This window comes from Pinus tabuliformis, chromosome 9 (genome assembly GCF_031772625.1).
Source record: "Pinus tabuliformis cultivar Carrire ecotype Pingquan chromosome 9, CPIR1, whole genome shotgun sequence".
Lineage (NCBI taxonomy): Eukaryota > Viridiplantae > Streptophyta > Pinopsida > Pinales > Pinaceae > Pinus > Pinus tabuliformis.
The window spans coordinates 478,047,602-478,061,675 of record NC_142307.1 but is presented as its reverse complement, the minus strand read 5'-3'; the positions used below and the strand labels follow the sequence as shown (position 1 = coordinate 478,061,675).

Below are 14,074 nucleotides of genomic sequence, written 5' to 3'. Positions count from 1 at the left end.
GAATCAAGATTTTGACAAGAAAATTTATAGAAAATAAATAGATACAACTGTAAGTCAAACAACCAAAAACAGAGTCCCAGAGAGTTCAACATAAAACAGAGTCTCACAGAATTCAAGATATTACAGAAACCTTATTCACAGTTCTTCCTCACAGAGGAGTATTTGAACTATTACAAAGCTTCATTGAAGATGTTTCTTCTAAGAAAACAGATTCCTAGAATTACTTCAGTTGAATCTAGACTTTGACATGCAAATCTGTAGAAAATAAATAACTACAAATGCAAGTCAAACCACTGAAAATCCTGTTCCAAAGTGACTGAGGCCTGTAATCTCCAATTCCAGGTATTCTTGACTTGGATTTGTATCAAGGGTTGCGAGAAAGATAGAGATGTTTTTCCAAGATAGCATGAATAGCTAGCCTGTGAGATTGCATATTATGGGATGGGGGCCATGAAAACTTATGGGGAAAAGCTACAAATTTAGTGCAGGAGAAGAATGGCTAGATTTATCAGACAGTCTACTGGGAGATGGGGTAATGGGAACTCAAATCAAGTGTACAAGGTGGGGATGCATTCCATTCTTCAGAATACATCAAAGGATGTATGTCAGCCCCTATCACTTTGTAAAAAAACATTTAATCACTAGAGAAAGACGGCATTTTGTTTGGAGAATGGGGAGGAGGAGTGGAAGAAATTGTATAGGCCATATACGTAGAAATGTTTATTCTCTAAAGAAATGGAAGGAATACCTGTAATGACCCTGTACAGGACTTGTTTATATAAATAAAGCAAACCGCACTATTAAGGTTTCAAAAAGTAACGGTGAAGGCAATACAGAGTGTCAAATAGAAATCAACACAGCTGCAAATACTTGACTTAGACAGTAAATGAGAGCAAGTTCGTTGACAAATTGAACAGAGTGGATACTGTCCATTGACCTCAAACTTATTCAAAAAAGAAACTTCGGAGTATATACAGGAAATTAGGAGGGGTTTTACAAAGAGGCACACATATTGTACTGTAATCACTATACTGGAAATATTAAATAACAATTATCTATCTTAAGATAAACAGAATATAAGCAATATAGTTTTCGCCTTGAGTCGGAACTACAATAAACAGTGAACTTACTACCATATAAACAAGAGGAATGGCATGCCCAACATGCAAGATTTAATTGCAGAACTGTTTCAAACCAAGTGTTTAGCCATAAAATACCAAAATGCATATATGTATACTACAAGTAACCTGTTAAACCAACAGTACAGGAAAAGGATAACGCCCAACCTATTTACTAATTACATTCTCGGCAATACAAAACTCAGTGGAGAATATAACCACTGTAAATTATGAAGAGAAATTTAAACACTGTAATTCCATGAATTACATAAATGGATCTTAACAAAAACGAAAACAAAACAACTGAGTTTGGTTCCGGCCAGAGCTAAAATGCTCAACATCCATAATAATTTAAAAACCCTCAAGTCGACAGAGAAAAGTCGCTCTTCTCGAACAACCATAACATAATTTAATATTAAGTAAGCTTAGAGGAAACATAGCCACAAGAATGACCTGGTTCACTTCCGGGGTAAGGAGAAATTGTTGCCGCCACGGTTGCACTGTGGAAGCCATTGACAGTATAGACCTGTAGCTTTCCCCTGCAAAGAAGGGGAAAAGGAAGTTGTATACGATGATGAGCATGCAAAACAAAAGACCTATGATAACAGAAACATCATATATTCAACAAGAGCCTTACCTGCGAAGGTTGGCGTGTAGGAGGTGATAATGTTGAAAAAAATTCCAGGAAGACCTTACGCTTTTGTTGAATGAACCTAAGATCCAAGTTTGTTGAATGAACCTAAGATCCAAGTGAAATTGGGAAAGATTTATCCAAGACAGATAAACAAAATTCCTGCTGAAAACCTCAGAGAGAGGATTTGTAACACTGAAGGAGGGTTTGCAACGACTTCTAAGTCCAAGGAGGAAAAAGATACCTGTGGTGTGCTAGTGTAGGTTTCACCTCGAGCACCAGAAAAGCGAGGTTGCAGAGGGCCAACGGCCAAGGGAGAAATGAGAGGCGTGTTTCGGAGTTGGGGAGAGGTGCAGGGATCTGCTTGAAAGGTGTTGGGATCAACCCTGGCAAGCGTAACACAACCGTAACAGGAAGAGCGAAATGTAAAACAAAACAACTAAGTTTGGTTCCGGCCAGAGCTAAAACGCTCAACATCCATAATAATTTAAAAACCCTCAAGTCGACAGAGAAAAGTCGCTCTTCTCAAACAACCATAACATAATTTAATAATAAGTAAGCTTAGAGGAAACATAGCCACAAGAATGACCTGGTTCACTTCCGGGGTAAGGAGAAATTGTTGCCGCCACGGTTGCACTGTGGAAGCCATCGACAGTATAGACCTGTAGCTTTCCCCTGCAAAGAAGGGGAAAAGGAAGTTGTATACGATGATGAGCATGCAAAACAAAAGACCTATGATAACAGACACATCATATATTCAACAAGAGCCTTACTTGTGAGGGTTGGCGTGTAGTGGGTGATAATGAAGAAAAAAATTTCAGGTAGACTTTACGCTTTTGTTGAATGAACCTAAGATCCAAGTGAAATTGGGAAAAATTTATCCAAGACAGATAAACAAAATTCCTAGTGAAAACCTCAGAGAGAGGATTTGTAACACTGAAAGAGGGTTTGCAACGGCTTCCAAGTCCGAGGAGGAAAAAGATACTTGTGGTGTGCTAAATTCCTGGTGAAAACCTCAGAGAGAGGATTTGTAACACTGAAGGAGGGTTTGCAACGGCTTCTAAGTCCGAGGAGGAAAAAGATACTTGTGGTGTGCTAGTGTAGGTTTCACCTCGAGCACCAGAAGAGCGAGGTTGCAGAGCGCCAACGGCCAAGGGAGAAATGAGAAGCATGTTTCGGAATTGGGGAGAGGTGCAGGGATTTGCATGAAAGGCGCAGGGATCGACCCTGGCAAGCGTAACAGGAAGAGCGAAATGTCAGAACTGAATTGGACAGATGTCAGGTTCATATGGTTTACAAATGTCACGTTCAAACTGAAAAGGTTGACGATCGACCAGATGTCGAGTAGGAAACCATGCCAGATGTCAGTCCGAGAATGAAAGTGTAGACGAAGGGGTTCATTCATAGGAAGGCCTATCGGCCTAAATATTGTAGTTAACATGCCGCAAGGATATACTAGCAATTGTCCCAAAAGGTACAAAGAGAGGCCGATAGGATTATTAAATTGGAATTGTTGAATTTTTCTAGAAGAGTTAATTGGTTTGTGGAAAACCTTGTTTTCTTGGACTGGATCATTATGCGATTACTTTTCTTTAGATGTTTTGTTTATATCTATATTACAAGAAACACATTGAATGTCTTATTTCATTTCTGCTATCCTTACTGATATCCTTTCCATGCTTTTTCTTGATCAATTTGATGAAATATTCCATTATACTTTGGTAACGCTGGCTGGCTAGCTGGACCATGTAACTCTCGCATTTTAATGCAGTAAACGATCTTCGAATCCCCTGGAACTTCATTACTTTGCTCATGATTTACGACCAACCTTGGAACTTCATTACTTTGCTCATGATTTACGATCAACTTTCATCGAATAAAATTATGAAATATTGTGTTTTCTTTTAACAAGGTGGAAAAACCTATCATAATTCAGTTGTCAAACCAGCAGTGAGGACAATTATCTTTGGCTGTTAACAGTTAATGCATCGCTCTTATTCAAGGAAAACCACGCCCCAACTGGAATAACCTGCTAGTGGTCCGTAAGGGGGCAGACTTTCACACCTGCTAGATGTCTCTGGGTCTTGGGCCTTAGACAAGCAGAAACAGTGTTAGGGCATTGAAACATTGTTATGACAACACTGTGAAACATTTCTTTTTTATCAAACAAAAGAGCAATGAACCTGTTGAAACAAATTGAACCTCTTTTATAGTCGAAGGAAAGAGTGAGATTGTTGATATTAACCTCTTCAAAAAAAATGAACCTCTTTTATAGTTGAAGGAAAGAGTGAGATTGCTGATATTAAGTAGTTCAGAGTGTTTTTCTTACATCTTCAGTTATTATAACAATATTTATTAATATATCAAAGCTCAACATGGTATTTACATAGATCTGAACCACCAGCCAGCCCATAGTTATACTCGAGTGTTTCTCTGGGGCTGTAAGCCATTACAATAATATTCATCAAGATATCAAAGCTGAAGATTTGAACCTGGATGAGAAAGATAACAATCATTTCACCCAACCACCGGTCAGCCTACAATTATACTCGAACGCATTATAACAAAAATCATCAAAATATCAAAACTCAACCTGTCATTGGTGGAGACTTAAACCTAGATGGAAAAGATAACAATGATAACAATCATTCCACCGAATTAAATAAGCACAATCAAGAAAATCCAAACTATTGTTAATCACAGTATCAAATAAAACTCTGATGAATAGATAAATTGGCTCTGGCCCACATTTAAGTCAACTTTATAATAAAACAAAGATGCTTCAAAGCTCAACATGTCTTTGGTAAAGATTTAAATCCACATGGAAAAATAACAATCATTCCACCCAATTAAATAACGGCAAATATGTAAATTTAATCAGCCTTACATGATTTATTCGATGGATATAACTGTTAACTTAATGTGGATATAACTGTTAACTTAATGTGTGATTAAATGCTAAATTAATGCATGGAACATAATAGCTTGGTATTCCATACCATGGCAGCACTAGTGCAGTTAAATTGACAGATACACAGAATTAACTGAACACAAGGAGCCAACCATGGACTGGTGCGGTCACAGGACTCTGGAAATGAGCCAAAGTTTAGAAATGTACTATGGTTTCCACTTAAAAATTTGTAATCCCGATTATGAGCATGTGGTAGCTTTGCCCAAGGGGCTAGGAGACGGACATATTCCCACCCAAATTAAACTAACCCTTAATACCACAATCCAAAACATTGTTAATGACCGTATCAAATAGAACTCCGATGAATAGATAAATTGGCTGTGGCCCACGTTTTAGTCAACTTTATCGTGAAACAGGGATGCAGAGTTTAGCCAAAGCTCCCCCACCATATTTAAAACAGAAAGGAAATTAAGAATGGAGGAGAGCAAAAGTTGCAGGAAGCCATGTGCAAAAAGGCGGGTGTTGACAAAGCGGTTGACTAAACATAATTTGGTGGCATGTGCCTGTCTTCACCTTATTTCTAACTGCCAATTCATTTCATCTTTATCCGCATTTAGTGCATATATCTACTCTCCCTTTTCTGCCTTTGCAGACCCATGCCACCTGGAAAGCCAAGCGACAACGACAATACTCTTAAAATGGGGTTTTCGGCGTTTCGAACACAGGCCAGTGGAATCTTCTGTGTAGTGCCGTCTTTAGTTAGTAGTCGGTCATTTTCGTGGATAAAGCGAACGCACCACCCAGGTATTGTGGTGGGTGCTGCGTAGTAGTAGCGTTATATGCGGCGTCTATGGCTTTTGAAAAAAGCACGACTTTATACATTTGAGATGCTGAAAGGTAAGGCTGTCCCCTATCCAACCAGAAACAAATGCATGTGCCATCTATGATTAAAGTTTTTGTCTCATCCTTTGTCCAGTTCACAAATATTTTGTCAATATCCATCCTGGCCCATCTCCTTTCCTACTTCAGAATCCCACATATACATTTTAGTTAATTTGGGAGTTTGTTTTTTAAGAAAAGACCCACTCTCTGCCCACAGGATAACAAATATGAGAAAAATAACAAATATTTCTCTTTTTCAATTGGGTACAAACATCAACATGGATGGAAAAAGGAGAAAAATTGTCTATTAGCATTAATCAATTTTTTCACATTAATGTTGTTTTTCACTGTTTTGGTGTATTGCTATGTAAACCTTACAGTGTAATCTCTGTTCAAATCATATTGTAATTGATATTTATGTGATGTAAGAAGTTTTCATCTGTGCTTGCAAGTAGGATTTAAAAGTCATAATAATAGTAGTTGTTGAGGTTATAGTGGTAGTAGTTGAAATTAACTCCATGTCACCAAAAAGTAAGAAGTAAGAGACCAACAGATTCTTCTCAATAAAAACAAAAAACATCATCTTTTTCTTATTATTCTTATTATTATTCATATATTTGATGTTATAAATAATCTTGGAATATTTCTATGTTGAGATTTTGTTCTGACCAGTGTTGCACGAAGCGCCCCCCCCCCCCCCGCTCCGAAGCTCCGAAGCGCGCCCCGTACGGAAGCGTCGTACGAAGCGCCTTCCGAAGCGCGCTTCGGAAATTCGGAAGCGCGATTCGCAAAATTTTTGCGCTTCCTGGAATTTCCGAAGCGCGCTTCGTACGGCGCTTCGGGCCGCCGAAGCGTGGCGCTTCGGAGCAGGAAGCGTGCGCTTCACGCACGCTTCCGTACGCTTTGGCGGAAAGGGGCGCGCCCAAGGGAGAAAAACAAAAAAAAAAAAAAAAAAAAAAAAATTTAAGTTATGTTCACTCAACCTTAAGGGGGTGGGTTAGGGTGAGGTTAAGGTGAGGAATGAAAAGAATAAAGCCCCCATTCATTCCTCATTTTCTCACTTTGAGTTTATGAGAGTTGGAGAAGAGAAGAGAGGAGAGGAGAAGAGAAGAGAGGAAAGGAGAGGAGAAGAGAGGAGTGAAGAAGGAGGAGCTAGGAGAAGGAGGAGGAGCTTGGAGCAAGAGCTTGGAGGACTTCATCTACAAGAGCTAAAGAGGTAAGTTCAAACCCCAAACTCCCTTGTTTTTTTGAAAAAAAAATTGTATTTTTCTCCTCCCTCTCCTACTCTTTCCCATTGTTTCTACTTGCTCCTTTATTTACAGGTTGTCGTTGTCCACCACCTATTATATCCATATTCCAAGATGGTGTTCTTTTGGCTTCTATGTATCATTCCACTCTTGGTTTTAATGATGGCAAGGGTGAGGAATAGAAGGGAAGAAACAGAAGAGGACATTGGTGATGGTACTAGTGACCCAATGTATGATGAGGAGGAAGGGTTTAGAGAGGAAGGGGACACTGAAACACAAGATGGGAAAGCTACATCAACACCCTTGTGGAACTATGTGATCAAACTTGATGGGGGAAAGGGTGGTGGATCTTACAAATTTGTGTGCCCTCATGGTTGTCATGGAGGAAAACCATATTGTGGTTCATATACCCGTCTGAGGAGGCATCTTTGTGGGGTGCTGGACAGTGATGAAAAAAAGGGTTCTGTGGGGGTACAAATTTGCCCAAACATTTCAACTGAAGAAAGAAGAAAATACATCCAAATAGAGATGGTTGCACAACAAAAAAACAAAAAACAAAAAACTCATTCTGAATCAAGTGCAACCTCTAAATTTGGTAGTTGCTCATCTCCTCATGGTACTTCTGCAAGCTCTGGAGGTAGAAGAACAATAGGGGATTTCCTTAATGTTGCTGGGAGGGATGATGTGGATGGAAAGATAGTCCGTTTTCTTTGTGCTTGCGGTGTACCATTCAATGTGCTTCGCTCTCCCTATTGGCATGAAATGGTAAAGGCCATCAATGAAGCCCCAAAAGGATACAAGACCCCCAACTATGAGAAAGCTAGAACAGTGTTATTAGAAAGAGAAAAAGCTAAGGTTCAAAGAGCTTTGACACGTTTTACAAATGAGTGGGTAGATTCTGGGGTATCCATTGTATCAGATGGGTGGACAAATATTAGAAACCAACATTTGATAAATGTTCTTGGTGTTTCTTCTAGTGGTGCAGTATTTATTGCATGTCATGACTCCTCCTCCATCACTGCATCTGCACAAAACATTGCAGATCTCCTATTGAAATCAATCAAAGATGTTGGTCCGAATAATGTGGTTCAAGTGATCACAGATAATGCAGCAAATTGTAAGGCAGCAGGAAAAATTATTGAGCGTACTCATCCACACATCTTTTGGTCTGGGTGCCTGGTTCACACATTGAACCTTTTGATGCATGATATTGTGAAACACAAAGAATGTGGGTGGATTGCTGAGGTTTACAGGAAAGGGAAGCAGCTCATTAAATTCATCACAGGGCATACAAGGGTAAACTACTTCTATGACACTTACTCCAAGTTGCAATTGCTTAAAATTGCAAAGACAAGATTTGCTAGTTATTACCTCACCTTTAGGCGGCTAGTGAAGGTGAGACAAGCTTTAACTAATCTGGTGTGTGCTGAAACATGGGATGAAATTAACATTGACACAGATGGTGCTAATGCAGTCAAGGACACTGTTCTTGACAGTTACTTTTGGTCACAGGTTAAATATGTTTTGCAATTCACCAAACCAATTTATTACATGATCAAGTTTGCAGATTCAGATCGACCAATAATTGGGGAGGTGTATGAGCAAATGTATAGCATGTTGGGGCAGATTAAAGACATTGTTGAGCCTAGAGATACCACCTTGTACAATTATATTCGTGTAGAGGTGCAAAACCGATGGGAAATGCTAAATATTCCATTGCATGCAATAGCATATGTTTTGACACCTAAATACTATCATCCATCATGGCTTTCAACACCAGCACCTGGGGGGGGAAGCAGGAGAAAACCACACCAAGATCAAGAGGTTCACCAAAAATATATGGCTGCATTGAGTAAATTAATCCCTGATGAGGAGGACGCTGCATTGGTACGGAGACAGGTGAGCAACTATACGCTCAACACTAGTCCATTTGGGAGCATGCATGCAATTAAAGATCGAGAGACTTTTTCTGCTCTTGAGTGGTGGAACATGCATGGAGGGGGTACTCCACTTCTACAAAGTTTGGCATTGCGGGTGCTATCACAGGTGGTAAACACTTCTTCTGCAGAGAGGTGTTGGAGCTCTTATTCTTTCATCCACAGTGTTAAAAGGAACAGGTTGAGTTTAGACCAGGCAGAGAGCTTGGTTTATGTTCATTACAACTTGCGATTGTTGTCCCATTACTGTGAAGATGCAAAGTCTAATAAAGACTTGTTGATTTGGGACAAGAATCCAGAGGAGACCAATTTGGAGGATGGAGTGTTGCGACTAGAGCAATTAGAGGATGCTCTTATCCAGGTATGTCCATTGTGGTATGAATTTTCCAATTTTCCCTTATAAAGCATTTCTCTAATTCATGTTTTTAATTTTTTTGTTAACTAGTGTTTTTTTTTGCATGAGTTTTTTGAGCGATTCTAGGATGATGATGACCGTGTTGATATGCCACCACCCCCACCCCCATCTGGTCCCTTGGTTCCTAGGTTCCATGGTTCAACACCAACAGCAGGGGGTTCTTCTTCATCAGTTTCAGTGCCACGACTTCCACAGGCACCATCTTCTTCATTGCCACCACGTGGAGGCCCGCCACCACGTTCTATTCGTGGTGGAAGGAGGAGAGATTAGTAGATATATTCACAATCTACTACTTTTTGTCATAGATTACTCATTAGACTTGTAGACTTGTGAATTTGAATTTTGAACCTTTTTGGCTTGGCGGTGACCAAGTGACATATTTTGTAAACATTATTATTTGAATTTTGGACATGACAAATGTTGACAGTTGCTCACTTGCTAGATAAATCATAATATGCTCTATGTTTTATGTTTTATAATATGCTTAAATGTTTTATGTTTTATAATATGCTTAAAAATTTGATGTATGTTTGTAATAGCTAGAATATAGATGATTGTTGTACATACTAGTAACTACAATGGAATCATGGATGCCATATCTATCTTGATTTATGCAAAAATATGCATGTTTTCATGTCTTCTACAATTAATTTGGTATTTGGGATGTTTGTTTTGAGTATAAATGCAAAAAAATATAAATATATATATATATAGCAGACGCTTCCGCGGACACTTCGCTTCCTAGATTTTTGGAAAATGACGCTTCCGCTTCCAAAAAACGCTTCCGCTTCGCTCCCGCTTCGTGCAACATTGGTTCTGACATTTATAATCACCTTCTTCTCAATGAATTGTATTTTCCTAATAAACCATCGTTTTATATTCACTAGGCCAATATGAAACATCATACATCGTAACAAAGAGGTAACAAGAAGGTGGATGATGATATTACAAGCATCAATTTTCATTAAAGCTCTGAGCTTCGCTGGCTTGGAGAGTAAATTGAAAAAGTTTCTCATCTCTGTGAAATACCGTTATTACACCTCAAAATAGATTTAACAATGCCACATTAAAAATGCTCTGAACAAAGCCTATGTTCGAAAAAGCTAAAACCTCTCTGACACACGTAGGTAGGCAGTGCAGGCTTCCCTAGTGACAATGAAAAACACAATTGCCTAATAAACAGACAGTGCTCTGTGTTTCCCAAGTCTAGAATCAAACATAGGTACCTAAAAAGCAGAGAGTTATAGCTCTGTGTTTCTCTTGCCCTATATCAAAAACATCGTCTACCAACTTCGATCGATTTGCCTAGTAGTGAACTGCAAATTATAATATCAAAAACATCGTCTACCAACTTCAATCGATTTGCCAAGTAGTGAACTGCAAATTATAAAATCAACTTGATCATAAAAACAAAAACAGAAAATCATTCTGTAAATTTGAAACCAGAGTTATTAAACACTTTGATTATGAGAAAAGGCTGTTCCAGTGTAAATAGATATACGTAAAGATAGATATTTATGCCATTGCATACATAGGATCAAACCTACTCTTCATATTTTGTTATTTGCGTACCAGTGTATGTAATTATTTAGGTTTCTATTCAACTGAAAAGATGTTCGACTGTCTTTTCTGATCTATATAAAATTTCCTTAATTTAATGAAAGATAAAAAGCTTGGATGATATAACAGACTGGATGAAAATGCCACATTTCTTTTAACTAGTGAAATACAACATAATGCGCTGTTGTTGCGGCCTGTCACTCCAGAATGTACGTCTAAATATGTTAATGATAAATATGCAATTCAATGCCAAAATACTCTTAATTTATACCTTAACCTGTTAGTGAATCCTGATTCTTGGTGTATGTGTATAAACGGTGGATGATGAACAATAGAGAGTCTATTCTCGCTGTGTGTTTGGAAATAGAACCATGAAAGAAACAGCATAGTCACTGCATTGGTGCTTTGAGGAATCCGATTAAATTAATACATTATATAGTTTATTTCAGTATAGGTAAAGAAGCATCTGAGACAATAAAGCTTATGTAGTCACCAGTACCACTGATACTATGAACAAAATTGGTCCAAAAACCATGGACAAGAACAATACAAAGAAACGCAGGCATGGCATTTGCGCTTGACAAATCAGATTAAATTATTACATTGTATTGTTTATTTCAATATCGGTAAAAGAGGAATCCGAGACACAGTACACCCCTTGTAGCCACAGCTGATACTATGAACAAAATTGGTCCGAAAACCTTGTACAGATTATTTGATCTTTGAAGTGATTGCACAGATATGCTAGAACTACTAAACACACTGAAGCATAATGCTTATCACAATGGGAAAAAATGTGTTAACTACTGAATTAGCTACCCATCCAATCATATCAGGTATGATATTTTGGCAATATATATGATATGAGTTCAGAGGATTGCATTCCTCTCCCAACTGTGTCAACCCATACCAGAATATGCACAAACAACAGAATGGCTGGCACCTGGATCAAGAGTTCTTGATCACAAGACAAATTCTCAGTAAATAAATTATATAAGCCCGAAAACACTGGGACAATCCTTGCCTTCTGAAATAAATGGCACGGACCTAAACAAACCAAATTAGTAATTAACACTCTTCTGCATCTGATTTTAGGGTAATTTCATGACCCAGTGGTGATTATGAAACAAGGCCTAAAAGTCGAATAATTAGAATTTAGAGATATAAAACATGGTAACTGTAGAGGGCAAGGAGCAAAACCCGCATGCTGGATACTAGAAATTCTTATGCAATGGCAGCTGATGATGTTAGCACCAATTATGGTGATAAGGAGAGTGACTGGATTTAGGAGAAGGGAGAGCCAGAGCAGATATTAAAATAAGAGAGCATTAAAGTTTATAATTGACAGCAATAGGGTTTGTGGTTTAGGTGTAGATGTTGGGTTTTCTGTACCTGTTGGATCAGTTATTCTCTCCATCTCCTGCTGAAGATGTTGCGGAGTCGGCTTCTTGCGAGTCTTTGAAGAATCTTCTTGGCACCTGCAACCTCCATCTCTGCGAGATTTTGCAGATGTTGACATGCTCCAGCTGTGGCAATCTTCTTCCTGCAGGTTTTGCTGGTTGAGAGAGCCAACAATGCAGAAAGGGGGAACTTTTTAGCCACAGTCTGGTTTCTGGGATCCAGCAATTGCACCAGACGGGCCACGCTCTTGTCATCCTTGATGAATTCCTTCCTGTTGGTCTGCACAACGAGCAATGCAGAAAGTGCCTGAGCAGCCGCCTCCTGAGATGTGCTTGGCTTGGCTTCCAACATCTTCACCAGAGGGGGAATACACCCTGCTTCACCCAATGCCTTCTTGGTTATCATTGCTGAATGAAAGATTGCAGTTGCTGGACAGTCGAATGCCCATTTTTCAGAATAGAAGCCAACTGCTTCAGAAACCCTGAAGAAGAAACCAAGGCCTTAGCAGTGCTGACAGAAGCAGAAAGACTATTTATCGCTCTGATGACGAGCTCCTGCGATTTGGGCGTAGTGGGTTCTTCTAAAAGACGTAACAAGGTTTGAATTCCGCCTTCTTTGGCAATCAACTGACGCATTTTCTCATCTTGGGAAGCCATTGCACGCAGGCACTCTGTTGCATTTTCTTGCGCAGACGGCATACCGAAGAAACCAGATTGAGCCGAACAGTAATCGCCCCTTCTTCCGCCATCGTTTTCCCTATCTCTTCCACAGCGGCCACATTCCTCAGCGCCCCTGCAGCCATGGCCTGTGCAGCCGGGGTTCCCGATTTGCAAATATGAATCAGAACTGAAACCCCACCATAAGCCGCAATTCCCCAAGCATTTTCAGCATTGCTCGTCAGCCCTCCAATGGCCGCCGCAGCCTTTTCTTTACACAACGAGCTCTCGGATTCCAGGAGCCGAACCAATGGACCTAAAGCGCCCTCCACAACGAGGATATGCTTGCACCCATCGGTCAAACAAAGAACAGACGCAGCCATGGCCGCAAGCTCTCGAATAACAGCTATATTCGAATCCAACAAATGCACCAAGTAGCCAATATCGCCTTCCCCGGCCACAAGAACTGCATTTTTACCATCCTCAGCGAAGAGCTGAACCAGAGATTCCAAAGCCTTCCGTTTGAAATCTGCGTTGCCAATCTGGAGTCTAGCAAAGAGATCCTTGATAAAAAAATACCACATCTTCTCGCCCAGCACCCCGTCCAGGCATCGACAGCACTATTGCATTTGATGCATTGCTTGGCCAAATCTCTAGCCTGCTCGAGACTCGAACGCACGTCGGGCAGGAGTTCCTTGATGAGATCATTTTCTGTCCAGTGAGGAGACTCAGCTACTGAGGTCACACAAGCCTTCAGTTGCTCTAATCTTGTTCGAATTATCTGCCATCGCCCTATGAAGGCCTTAATTGTCGAAACGTTTATCAGAAGAACTGGTATCAGCCTCTGAACAATTGCCAGCAGTGACGCAGAAGAACTGAGGGCCTGCGGGCATCAGAGTTTTTGCAGGGCCAGATTCAATGCACTGCAGAACTTAGAGGAGAAAAGAGGGCAACTCAATCCATATTTGGAAAAAAGCAGTCAAATTGCAGTAAAAAATGCACTGCAGAACTTGGAGGAGAAAAGAGGACAACTCAATCCATATTTGGAAAAAATCAGTCAAAGTGCAGTGAAAAAGCAATCAAAGCCCAGTGCATGATTGCGACATGAGATTTCAAATCAATTGTTGAAACTATCTCACCTGGTCGAACAGAGTAGGGTAAGGAAGACCTATCTATTTAGATTTAAATTTTATATGCAAATTATGTGACATTAAAGTGATTTAATGTGTATGCAATTACAACAAAAGTGACTATAGCCCTTGCCAAACTGGTCGAACGGAGTAGGGTAAGGAAGACTTATCTATTTAGATTTAAAT

At 39.7% G+C, this 14,074-nt stretch overlaps 1 protein-coding gene across 1 annotated transcript in view; it reads right to left on the bottom strand.

Annotated features, from left to right (window-relative positions):
• LOC149149294 (uncharacterized) overlaps positions 1-12,228 on the bottom strand; it is a 187,752-nt gene extending 175,524 nt beyond the window's left edge. Inside the window, exon 1 of the mRNA XM_089445901.1 lies at positions 12,094-12,228. The gene's annotated coding sequence lies outside the window, so the exon portion shown is untranslated. The remainder of the gene's footprint in view (positions 1-12,093) is intronic.
• Between the last annotated feature and the right edge of the window lie 1,846 nt (positions 12,229-14,074).